The sequence below is a fragment of the Haliotis rufescens genome, unplaced genomic scaffold (genome assembly GCF_023055435.1).
Source record: "Haliotis rufescens isolate VD_foot unplaced genomic scaffold, xgHalRufe1.0.p SCAF_75, whole genome shotgun sequence".
NCBI lineage: Eukaryota > Metazoa > Mollusca > Gastropoda > Lepetellida > Haliotidae > Haliotis > Haliotis rufescens.
The window spans coordinates 1,533,970-1,546,395 of record NW_025964367.1 but is presented as its reverse complement, the minus strand read 5'-3'; positions in this window follow the sequence as shown (position 1 = coordinate 1,546,395).

Here is a 12,426-nt window from a genome sequence, read left to right as displayed (position 1 = left end):
TACACACTATAAGTAACCATGACAATAAATTCAGCATTGTTATCATATGTTAACATCATTTATAAAGCCCATTGGAGGTGTTCCAGTGGTGTCACACTACATGGCTGTTATAAGCAACATCTCAATGTTTCACCCTCCAGTCTTGGATGCTGTAGGGAGAAGCGCCAGATATATATAAAGACAACGGTACTATATTAACCTTATATTCTTATATAAGAAGAATATCCCTATATTCTTCGTTATAATGACAAAAGTTGTCTCTCGACAAAATATTATAGGAAAATTAAATTTTCCCGGAAATTCTCCGTGTATGTCATAAGCGTTGTTCAAGAATTATTGATAATCCGGGAATATGCAAGGCTCCTGACTTTGCAGGTAGTATATACTTCTGTTATAGCTAATTTGCAGCAATTTTAAATTCACAAAAGTGTCTTCGTCGATATTCAATTGAAAATTTCATTGATCTAACAGTAAATCCTATAATGCAATTGCGGGTTCACATTGTCGCCTAATACCTATATACCAGCATTCTATTAATTATCTGGAGAGTGTCTACGAGATCGCAATTCTGGAGTGGAACTGTTGTTACAAACAGCTTGGGTTTGATCATAATGTGATCAAGAAATATCGACTTTTCTTCTCTTTTTCTGCTATCAGTTTTGTTAACATCGGCCATCTTTTTCACTGAAGCGTGTAACTATCACATATTTAGTCAGAAAACGTTTCTGTCCAAACTTTCTACCAACTGATCTAGAAATACTTTAATGTTGGATGTTTGTACCTTAATCGTTTCACGTGTTGATGAAATTACTTCCGACCCAATAAGCTATGTTGAAATATGGTCAAATTACCATTCTCCTGCGAACGCAAGACTTATTTTGCAATGCGATGAGACCAATTTGGCAGCAGCATAAATAACAGGCCCTGTTTAATAGTCCAAACTTTAATAGTCAAGCCATCTTAGATTCATGTGAATAGTTTGAAAATGCATCATGAATTTGAATACTTTATCAAGTCACAATATTACCTTAATAGACATGATGGATAATTTGTGTGTATGATAATGAGTGCATATCATTATAGTGAATGTTCAGGTTTGTATTTATATGCATATGTATGGGTCAGAGGTCAGGGTCTCGTTTTGGGATTGGTCATGTGCGCACCAGTATCAATGGCGGCGCCCTGTACATTCATTACATTGACGACAAATAAAAGTCTTCGTTTCGCTCCTTCCAGGATCATATCATTTATCTACAGAGCAAGGATCATTCAAGAACATTATACCCACCCTATAAATTTAGACACTCGGTTATTTGCTGTATAATTACAATAGTATGTCGTCATGTTATACAACTGATTATTATTATTGAGAACACAATTGATGAGGACGAGCATTACCTGAGGAGTGAAAAATGAACATTTTCTAATGCTATTACTTTGGTAGTGTTGTCCATTGATAACAAACTGCATGTATCTAAACGTTTTCACAAAGTTTGACGATTGAAAGCTCGAAATACCTCACGTGATTCTGATGTTACGGAATTGGGAAGTGGAATGTATTACTTAGATGAGACTTAACTGTAAGGTGAGTGCTGAAGGATTCAGCGTCCACCATTGTATTTTGAAAAATAATGGAATCATATTTCCAGGTTAAGTGAGGTGCAACGAGGTTTAACGTCCCTTTGAAGATGATTTCACTAATGTATAGACATCGGTGCGCGCGCGTGTGTGTATGTGTATGTGTATGTGTGTGTGTTTCTGGGTGTTTGGCTGCTTGTACTAGTTCGGACTAATGCTGATTTTATAGTGCTTGCTCACTGAGAAACCATGCCGCAGTTTGACATGAATCTCCCACTCAGACACAGTATACTGACTCCGAGCCGACCAGTCCTTGTTTTAGCCCCTTCATGCCGAGCGCCAGGCAGTGGCGAACTTCAACAATCCTGCGTCACGTTTGTCGTTCCAAAAACATTATTCTGACACGCTGTTCTGAAATACTGTTTCAAGGAGCTCTTCCCCCTCCACGTTACACGCTACTGTCATCTCCCATTGGCTCAACATTGCAAGGTGCTGTGACATGCTGCCAAGCCACCTTTTTTTGCTTTTGGTCGCAGCATGATGAAGGTTCATCGTGGTTCTATTTTGTGCAAATAGGACATGAATCTGGTATGAGTAAATACAAGAGTGTGTGTGTCATATTGTTTTTAATCAAAATTTAGATTTCTTGACACACTCGCAAGTGTGTTAATTTTTAAATTATCCGTTAGCTTTATTAGTTTTGCCGAGGGCAAAATCTAATTCATTGACTAAACGGCAACCCCGTTCTCAATGGATATTCCGACTCTTCTTCATACGTGTGAAACCAATCGCGGTGTCAAACAGTACTCAAATGGAACTGGTGCCCAACAAATAGACGCCTTTCGTCAGTGGGGTCACTTGAAATTGTACTCTATCAATGCAAATTTATGAAAAATATTATACTAGTATATATATGAGCACGAAAGTCCTATACTATAAAACAGAAAAAGAAATGGAACCATACGTGGAATTCCCAATGCAACATTGATGTGGAAGACCCCATCGTCAATGGGACCACCATATATTGTGCGCAATAAAAACAGACGTTATCGGTCTACTTGTGTCGGTAACAAATGTAAGCAGTGCAGTACTTTGGAATGCAGCTTCGGGGACGACCTTTTCTGTCGATGTTGACGCCTACTTCACAGTTGATTGCCGGAATTAACAATTTTGCCTTGGTTTTTCCTTGGATGAAGAAACAAGACAAGCTAGATGCACCTGGGAGGCAAAAATAATTGTTTACACTCTGAACATTTTTTATGCCCCGACAGCTGTATAATATGATTTGGTGCAACGTTTTTGTCTTGCAACTTTTGTATCAGGTGTTTACAAGCACTGTGGTTCGACAGTAGGTGATGTCTGCTCCGGAAGTTTTTAGTTGTTCTTCATTTTCCCATTGTTGCCGCTTAAACCAAATTTGACCTAGAAGGGGCCTACACGTGCAAGCAGAGGCAAGATAGAAGGGATTGTCATCATTACAATAATCCCAGGTCTGAGGGATTTGTACAATCTATATTTGAACATAGAAACCGCACCGAGTGTCACGAGGGTCGGATCCAGTGCGCGGTTTGTCCCTCTCGCATATCTCGAGATACTCTCGCCCAATTGTTCCAATTCTCCAGGGTTAAATTATGATACTGATATCAACCCCTATCCCCAGCATTCCTGTGTGATGTGCATGACCGCATGCCAAAATTGATCGTATTCGTCCACCAGAGAATATATAATATGACTTCGGGATTACTGTTGCCAATGACTACAATTTGTCTTCTTCCTCATCTCTTTACTTCTCTTTGTTTTGACATCAGGACAACTTTGTAGTTGGTCAGTCAAAACTAGTAAGCATTCCACATCATGCAGAAGGCTGATTTTCCTCACCATTCTTTTTTTAGCACTCATGGGGGCGGTCTGGTAGCCTAGTGGTTAAAGCGTTCGCTCGTCACGTCAAAAACCCGGGTTCGATTCCCGACATGGGTACAATGTGTGAAGCCCATTTTTGGTGTCCCCCGCCGTGATATTGCTGGAATATTGCTAAAAGCGGCGTAAAACCATACTCACTCACACACCCTAGCACCCATGAAAGATGTTGACATTGTTTAATTTAAATCAGTGGGAGGCATTTGTCTGTGATAATGTCCGATTATAGTCATGTTGGAGGACAGAATTGACATGTCATATTTTGTCTTTAGGGTTTTACATATTTCTGAAATCTTTGCACATTGGGCTCCTGAAAATAATTATCATTTAAATGCTCAGCTATGTATATGTACTTGCAGAGAAGGTACATGCATGTGTCACAGTCACGACGAGATCTCTAAAAAACTCAATGTATGTATCGTTTTAGTTAACGGGTTTATGAATAAATGTTTTGTGTCCAAACATTCTTGTGACATATTTATTCCTTAATCACAGTTTAATTGGAAAGAAGCTTCCTAACAAGATTATTACGTTCGGTGATATTTCGTAGTCAAAATTTACAAATGAAAAAGTATTACGATGAGGTCACAAAGGTCAAGGGCGTTTCCCTGACCATTGAATGTCCTTTTAGGGTTTATGACATGTGTGCAATATATGCGTTTTATGTACTTTCGTAGTCTGTACTTTTGCAGCTGTGACAAGTGGAGGCGTGTAACAAAGATATTTAATGATTACTTTATTATTTGTCTTTTGTTTGTTTTACACATCAATAAACAAGGCGATAAATGGGGTTATATGGCAGTGTAATTTATGGTTAAAAAATGATTGTAACTGTGTACATTGTTTCTGTTGAGATTCAGTAAAAGTTCATTGCATTGGATTTGGACAATGATTAGTTGTCAGGAATGTAGTACTATTTAATGTAAGTAGTGGTGTGGAAGTTATATTTAGATGCTTGAATTATCTGTAAACCATTTTTATCTGTTAAATAGCATGGATGTCAAGCGTTAAAGAAACGTGGAATATTCTGTGATGTTCTTGTGTAACTGGAATGGTCTAGCACTGTGGGGATAGTTTACAGTTAACAATAAATTACACTGCGATATAGCACTATATATATATATATGTGCGGACGCGTGCCTGTCTCATCTCACATCCAGCTTCTGTGTGAAGATCACATTTTACCCTGGATTCCTAGCCAAGGTCTATCTCGGAAGCTTGACAGCTGTTGCAGCGAGGTGATTATTAAACTTGTCATTGTCATTTCCACAGCTCTCACATGTAATACTGCGATTGAAAATAGTACCAGCAATATATTGTGTACTGCCATTGTATTGATGTGCAGTACTTTGTTATGAATTGTAAACCTAGTTAATTTTGAAAAGAATTGTTGATTGTTTATCATGTGCTGGTTGTTTGTTGGTTTCACACTTGAATTCTTTTACTTACAAATTTCTGGGTTAACATATCCGTGACACTGTCCGTATTATCCCTTTTTTGTCATGAAATATGTCATGCACGTTTAATATGAATGATAATAATGATAATATGTCCACCGATCCGTGAAGAATTTGTAGACTTGTAGACAAATGACACCATCATATATTCGGAAAAGCAAACGTTTTAAGTGAAATTGTAATATGATCTAAAAAAGTGGCCTCACACAGCATTAATAGCACGGGAAAAGGGGTGTATTTACACCTTGAACTTCTGCACACTACTCAGCAGGACGAAAAAAATGATGTCACCTGTCGCTGAACTGCAGTTTTCCGTCGGAAGTAAGGTCATAAGCTGTGGACATGGCACCACTGACGTCGTCGTAGTAGTAGTTGTAATCGAACCTGGATGTAGCGGTTCTGGGCTGTGGCGGTCACACGTCGTCTATCGGGTCTGGAAAGGTACTGTATTGTTGCTGGGTGTTGGTAAAGCTGCAAGTCTCTGCCTGGTGATACATGACACGTCCTTGCTACGAGTGAGTGAGTGAGTGAGTTGGGTTAAACGCCGTTTTTAACAGTATTCCAGTCATATCACGGCGTGTCAGCTTAATGTGGGAGGAAAGCCCGAAGTGATGCGGGTATGGTGCTGACAAACCTAGAAACATAATCGGGGCGAACCGTGATTCGAACCCACAATCATAGGTTTCTGGCGAGCCCAAGGGACGCAATTCTGCACAGCGAATCGCGGCGCCTCAGACGACATGGTCATGATACCTTCATATCTAACTTATTTGGGAGTTCTGTTTGACAACCAAGTATGTGATGTTTGATGTTTTGCTAATAATCAAATTGAATGTTGATTACATTTTGATTTTTGTTAACAAGCATGAGAAAACATATATCCAAAGCATGTCCTAAAAACATTAGTGCTAACATCCCGATCAGAGTATTTTCTTGCAATTGTCTACGGTCATATTTCCAACAGAGCTAATGCCGTGTATTGCCAAGTTATCCCAGCATAACTTGAGAGAAGAAGGACACATCATGTCATATTGTAACGTCATTTGAGTGTATGCTTACAGGTAGGAGACAGGTTAATCTTATATTTTGACATAATGTCTATCAATTGGTTAAGCGGCGGAACAATGGCTATATCGAGTTCCTGGAAATGGACAGTTAGTTATCAAGTTAGACATTATCGGTAAGTTGATGACAATATTGTATGTCCTAAAATACGAGATCTTACATACAGTGTACAAGGAACCCTTTATGCCAAAGTGATGAAGATAATAATAGGATAATGGTATGATGATAATGACATTTGAATATCAAGTTCATGATGATCGTGTAATCTGTATTTTCTATCTTCAGTCGACAGAGAGGAATAAAATATTTTAGTTTTATATCATTTAATGAGGAAAGTTCAATGCTCTACATCGCAGGATGCACCGTCGACAGACGAGCCATTGCACTGTAGCTCACCTTATTATGGAGTCAACAGCTCAAGTCACACTCAGAAGAAAAAGCAGAACTTATGACAATGTGGAAATGGATAACAACTTCTTTATGTACCCGTAAAGGCAACGTTTTGGTATAGATCCTTATATCGTTGTCAAGCCAGGCTGAATAATGAACATGGTACAGAATATGCATAGTAGGTGGGGGTAAAACAGTAACAACAATTTGATACATGAGAGAGATTAACATGAGTAGGTTAAGTAATGTTACAGGGTTATCATTTTGTTATCATCCGTCAACTTCTAAGTAATGCCCATCAAGCAATTAAAAACATAAGTCCTTGGGTTGTCAACACCATATCCTTGGTCGTGGGGTTCGTCCAAGTGGTACACGCCCAGAGCCTGCGTTACATCGGACCATCCTTCAGGCTGAACTGTGAAGATCCAGGTTAGAATAGGACTTCAGCAACCCATGCTTGCCGTAAAAGGCGACTATGCTTGTTGTAAGAGGCGACTAACGGGATCGGGTTGTCAGGCTCGCTGACTTGGTTGATGCTTATCATCGACCCCAATTGCATGGATCGATGCTCATGACATCAATCCCTGGATTGTCTGGTCAAGACTCGATTATTAACAGACCGCCATCATGTAGCTGGAATATTGCTGAGTACGGCGTTAAACAACCAACCAGTCAACTAACCAACTTTAGGCTGAACTGAAATATTGTTCACAGTGGTGTGCATCACAACTCACATCGGGGACATTTTCCTTAACGTAATTACACCGTGGTACTATAACGGGTCAAGTGTAGGTAACATAACCTTTAAATACATATTCTCATCGCTTTATGGCTGAGCTATTGTCGTTGCGAAGTTACACTTAGACACTTTCACTCACCTAAATACCCATTGTCAAGATCCTAGGAAAACACCCGACTAGATCACCATAAGGACAGTGCTCGTAAATAACGTCAACGCATGCTGTATCTCTGGTGAATTTTCTTAGTTATCCGTGGTCACCAGCCCCAGTACATTTCAGGACATATGAGACGTCTCTCCCTTTCACTAGTCCAGACTATTGCTAGTTTTTAAAGTGCAAGCCCACTGAGATACCCTGCCGCGGTTTAACACTGAGCCACGCAGACACAGTGTACTGACTGCCAAGCTTACCCTTGTTTTATCCCCTTGATGCAGAGCGCGAGTCAGGGTAATAACAATTACCATATATTTAACGTCAGTAGAATATTCTAGAGTGCCCTCATTGGAATCTCACTCATTATTTATATTTCCATTGACTCCCCTTAAAAAAAGAATTAAAATAAAATTATATTGATGTTAGTTATATTTGTGCCATGTGATGTCATGTTGAGTACCTCCAATCGACAACATTATTGCTAGATATCCTCCAATATTTTTCAACTAATGTAAAACCTCCAATAGTTTTCAACCAGAGTACAACATTTCATAGTACAGGAACACAAGCAGTTTATTCATCGTAGAATAGCTAAAACGCAACGCATTACTTTCAAATGAGTGAAATGAAAATACAACACTTGAGAATTGTTAACAAGTAAAATAAAACAAACAACAAACAATAAAGCATTTTATTCTGGAAGGAGGGGACTCAACTGTTCCATCAGGCAGATTAATTTTCGAATGTTTCTTCTCCGATGCCGATGCTGATGTTGATTGGGCAGCCATGTCTACCATTCCGCCTTTTGAGTCTCCCGTTGAAACAGGTACTGTTGCCCTCGATTCCACGATAGAATTTTTGGTAACTGATGTGGCACATTCCAAGAACTTTCCACGGATAACACTGCCCACGGGGTCCTCCATATCAGCAGATGCCTCTGAAATAAAGTGTACACAAGTACATTTTCAATATTCTTTTTCTGCATTATTGATATTGAGATATAACCTACGAACTACAAGAAAGTTATACAAACATTTGCAGGACATCTTTAAAAACGTGGTTATTGGCGGTACTTAGGCAGTTAATAAGGAAACAGGACATAAAACCGAATATACTGCTCTTCTCAACAGAGACACTGCAAACAATATAGCAGGTGCACCAGGGACACTTCATCGACAATCATCTCTCTCCATAAGAGCATATACGATGATCATATGGCATACAAACAGCCAATAAACAATAATTAACAACAAAATCGTGACGCTATTAATGAAATAACGCATTTCACTGCTAAATAAGCTACATACAACAATGTAATTTGAACTGATATCAATTATTTTTTTTCGAAATTAAAGAAATATTTGCTTTCATATTAATATTGTTTCTATCAGTTCTTTTTATATATCTACCTTGTAGCTACAAATCCCTCTGGTTCGTTCGTTCTGTTATTAACTGTTCATCGAGGTCGGCCTTCTATAATCCTGGTCGCCGCCGTCGCTCTAGTCTGCCTCCAAGTCCCAAGAGAATAAACTAAGAAATGAACTCAAGTCTATAACGATTTGGCAAGTTTAGATGCCCGTAGCTCTGAAATTAAGCATTTTTCCTTGAAAAATTCGGATTTTATGTACATTTTTAAATAAAACAAAATATTTCTGGGACTAAATGTTTTAGTCTACCGTCGCTCGCAGCAAATGATTTCTGAAGAAACCCTTGAACAAAATCATCACCTTTCTTGTAGAACATGGATAACGTTGGCCTCAGGGGGTGTTTTCTTACAGCAGTATCAACACACCAAACATTGTCTTTCGTGTAGTGAAGGGGTGCAGTTAGAATCCTTTCCTGGGCCTGAAGAATATTAGGTAATATATATTAAGTATCAGTATATTGCAGGAAAAATGGACATTTTCAGATACGAAACTATCCGAATAACAAGTCAGTTAATTACCCATAAGGTTAGAAATAACCGCATTCACAAAAATCGTATGTGCACTTATGCAGATATCTCTTTACGGACCGCCTCCGGGGACTAGTGGTAGAGCGTCCGCCCGGAAAGCGGAAGGTCCGGGGTTCGATCCCCGGCCGCGTCATACCAAAAGACGTTAAACGATGGTACTTGTTGTAACCCTGTCTTGCGCTCGGCATTGAGGGGCTAAAACAAGGACTGGCCGGCTCGGACTCAGTATACTGTGTCTGAGTGGGGTTTTCATGTTAAACTGCGGCATGGCATCTCAGTGAGCTAGCGCTACAAATCGGCATCAGTCTGGAATAGTACAAGCAGCCACACAAACGCACACACACGTACATGCACGCCGCTACATAAGTGCAATAATCATGGACGCGATGTTAAACCCCCATTTCACCCCACCCCACGCACCCAAGTGTATGGTTTACCTCATCCGGGCGGCATTGATGACGTCTTTCGAATCGTATTATGACGTAAGCTCGGAATAACGTCTCACTACAAACGGCATCATGGCTGAAGACAGAAGCTCAAAAGGATTAAGAAATAGTGGGTAATAAGGACGGCCTCGGACGAAACCCACGTGCAAAACCAATCGTGACATTTCGGATCATATTATACACAGAAAGTTAAAGTGATTAAGCATTCTTTTGTCTTGTGATTTTACAGGCCCACTTTATGCCGATATGTCAGCCGTGTCGTCCAGCAGCCTAACGCCTATCCAGGAGAAGCGTCACCCAGAGTGTGCGATGTGTGAGGGCGTGGTCACAGTCCCACTGATACTGAGTTGTCTGCACGTGTCTTGCACCACGTGTCTGAAAACGTGGGTGTTGAAGAGAAAGAATGGAGTGACGTGTCCAGAGTGTGGCGAGGCTTTGTCTCTGACACCAGGGGGCGTTGAGGATCCCAGACCAGCAAATCATCTTCAATGTCTGTCTTCCATATTACATTCTGAAACAGGCTGAGTTTTGTCCTGAAAACAACGCATCAGTGACTGTACACTTCCCGTATGCGCCCCTTGTTGGGAAAGACATTCAAGGATCACAGGACGTCGTCAAATCATACCATTGACTGATGATGATGATCGGACGCCCGAGATGGCAGATGCATTGAAACAAAATATGTCGACTGCATGATCTGCCACTGATAAGCTTCTCCTCCACGTGTAATGAGTGTAAGCTCGTGCAGCACGAAGGTCACCACATAGAACCAGTCAAGTTTGCTGATAGTAAAAGAGTTTGACCTGAGAACGTCTGTGCAGATTCTGAAGAACAAAACGTCTGCAGGAGGCTAACAGACACCTGGTATGTGCCACGGATGAGTTTGCCCGCGTTGAGCGAGAGGAGGAGAAGAAGGACACGGCTTTTTGGAAGCTGAGACAGAAAGGGGAAGAGGATCTGACCCGACGTCATATTGACTATCGGAAGCTGGCCAACAGAGAGATGAGGGACACAGAGCAGTTTCTGGAAGAGATGCTACTGTATGCGTGTGATCGAGAAATATGTCAACATCCGGGAACGTAACAAAATCACTATCAAGCGGAAGTTGAAAGAGGCAGATTTCCCAGCTTGACTTTCAGGTAAAGATGCGGGGCATCAAACAAGGAACAATCGTTGCGAAATTTCAGACGGATCCATCCATGGTCTCACCGCTAACCTGGATGACCGTCTCATTATCTCCAGCTTTACCGAGAGCGAGATCGCCATCCGAAGACACACGGGTCAGGTGGTTAGCATAGTACGAGCAGGGATGATCTAACCCATCTCTTTCTGCGACGACAGCCGCAAAACCGTCCTCGTGTCCGACATCAGGAACGCTAAGACGGGGAAGTGTGTGAGCTCCTTTACAAGCAGCTGGTTGAGATATCCCTTAACCATCAGCCCCTGGGGCGTGGTCAGGGGGTGAAGAGGAGATCTAGAAGTGTGTATCCCAGAACAGAGATGTGTAACCATCTACAACAATGATGGTGGCGTTAAAAAAGTAGGTCGGGTAGTCTGCATAGTTCATAAGGACCTGTGTACATACAAGTAAGTTCGAGTCAGGAAGGCAGGTACATGTACGTACGGATTTTGTATGTTTGTCATAAGGGGCTAATCATCTGATCATCTGATAAATCAATGTCCTGAAAAAACTGTCCCGCGATACCAGCACACGAAGTATTTAACTGCAAGTTTTTCATTTGTGTCAGTGATATTGTGCATTTTCAGGATACTGTTACAGTTGAGAATCTGGCGATAAGAAATGCATTGTCTTTAACTGCAAACCCAACGGAAAAGTTGATTTTGTTCGACTTGAAAACCTGTAACATCACCCCCTCCCCACAATGAACAACATCAAACAAACAACAACTACATTGAAAAAGGGGCACGAGTTGGCCACGCCAGAAACGTATGATTGTCGGTTCGAATCCCGGTTCGCCCCGATTATGTTTCTAGATTTGTCAGCACCATACCAGTGCTCGTGGGTTTCACCAAAGTGGTAAACGTCTGAGACCTACATCACATCGGGCTTTCCTCCCACCTAAAGCTGACACGCCGTGATATAACTGGAATACTGTTCAAGGCGGCGTTAAACCAAACTCATTCACACATTGAAAAGCTTTTTTATCCGACATCTAACTATTGCACTGTTCCTCAACATGATCTGTTCTCCAACGTCATCGTTGGTCACAACATCGATCACTGGATTTGCCAGACGCGATTATTTACAGGCCGCCGTCATATACCTGAGGTAGCTTAGTGCGGCGTAATACAACAAACAAACATGAAAACACACGTGCTGGTACATATTTAAAGATTATTAATTCAGTACTTTCTGTCTAGGTTTACCACTCCATCATTGGCGGTGACTGTAAACTGTAATATGATTGGAGTGGTGAAGGTCAGAGATTGTGTCTTCCAGTGATTGACATCATAACATCGATCCACGCAATTGGGACCGATGACATGCTTCAACCAAGTCAGCGAGCCTGACCACCCGATCCCGTTAGTCGCCTTTTACGACAAGCATAGTCCCTTTTACTGCAAGCATGGGTTGCTGAGGACCTATTCTACCCCGGATCTTCACGGGTCTATCCGCAATCAAACAAAGCATATTGGTACACTGTACGTTCGGAAAAGCTGCTGTCATCATCAATAGTATTGTACCTTTAGCACACTATTCCTCC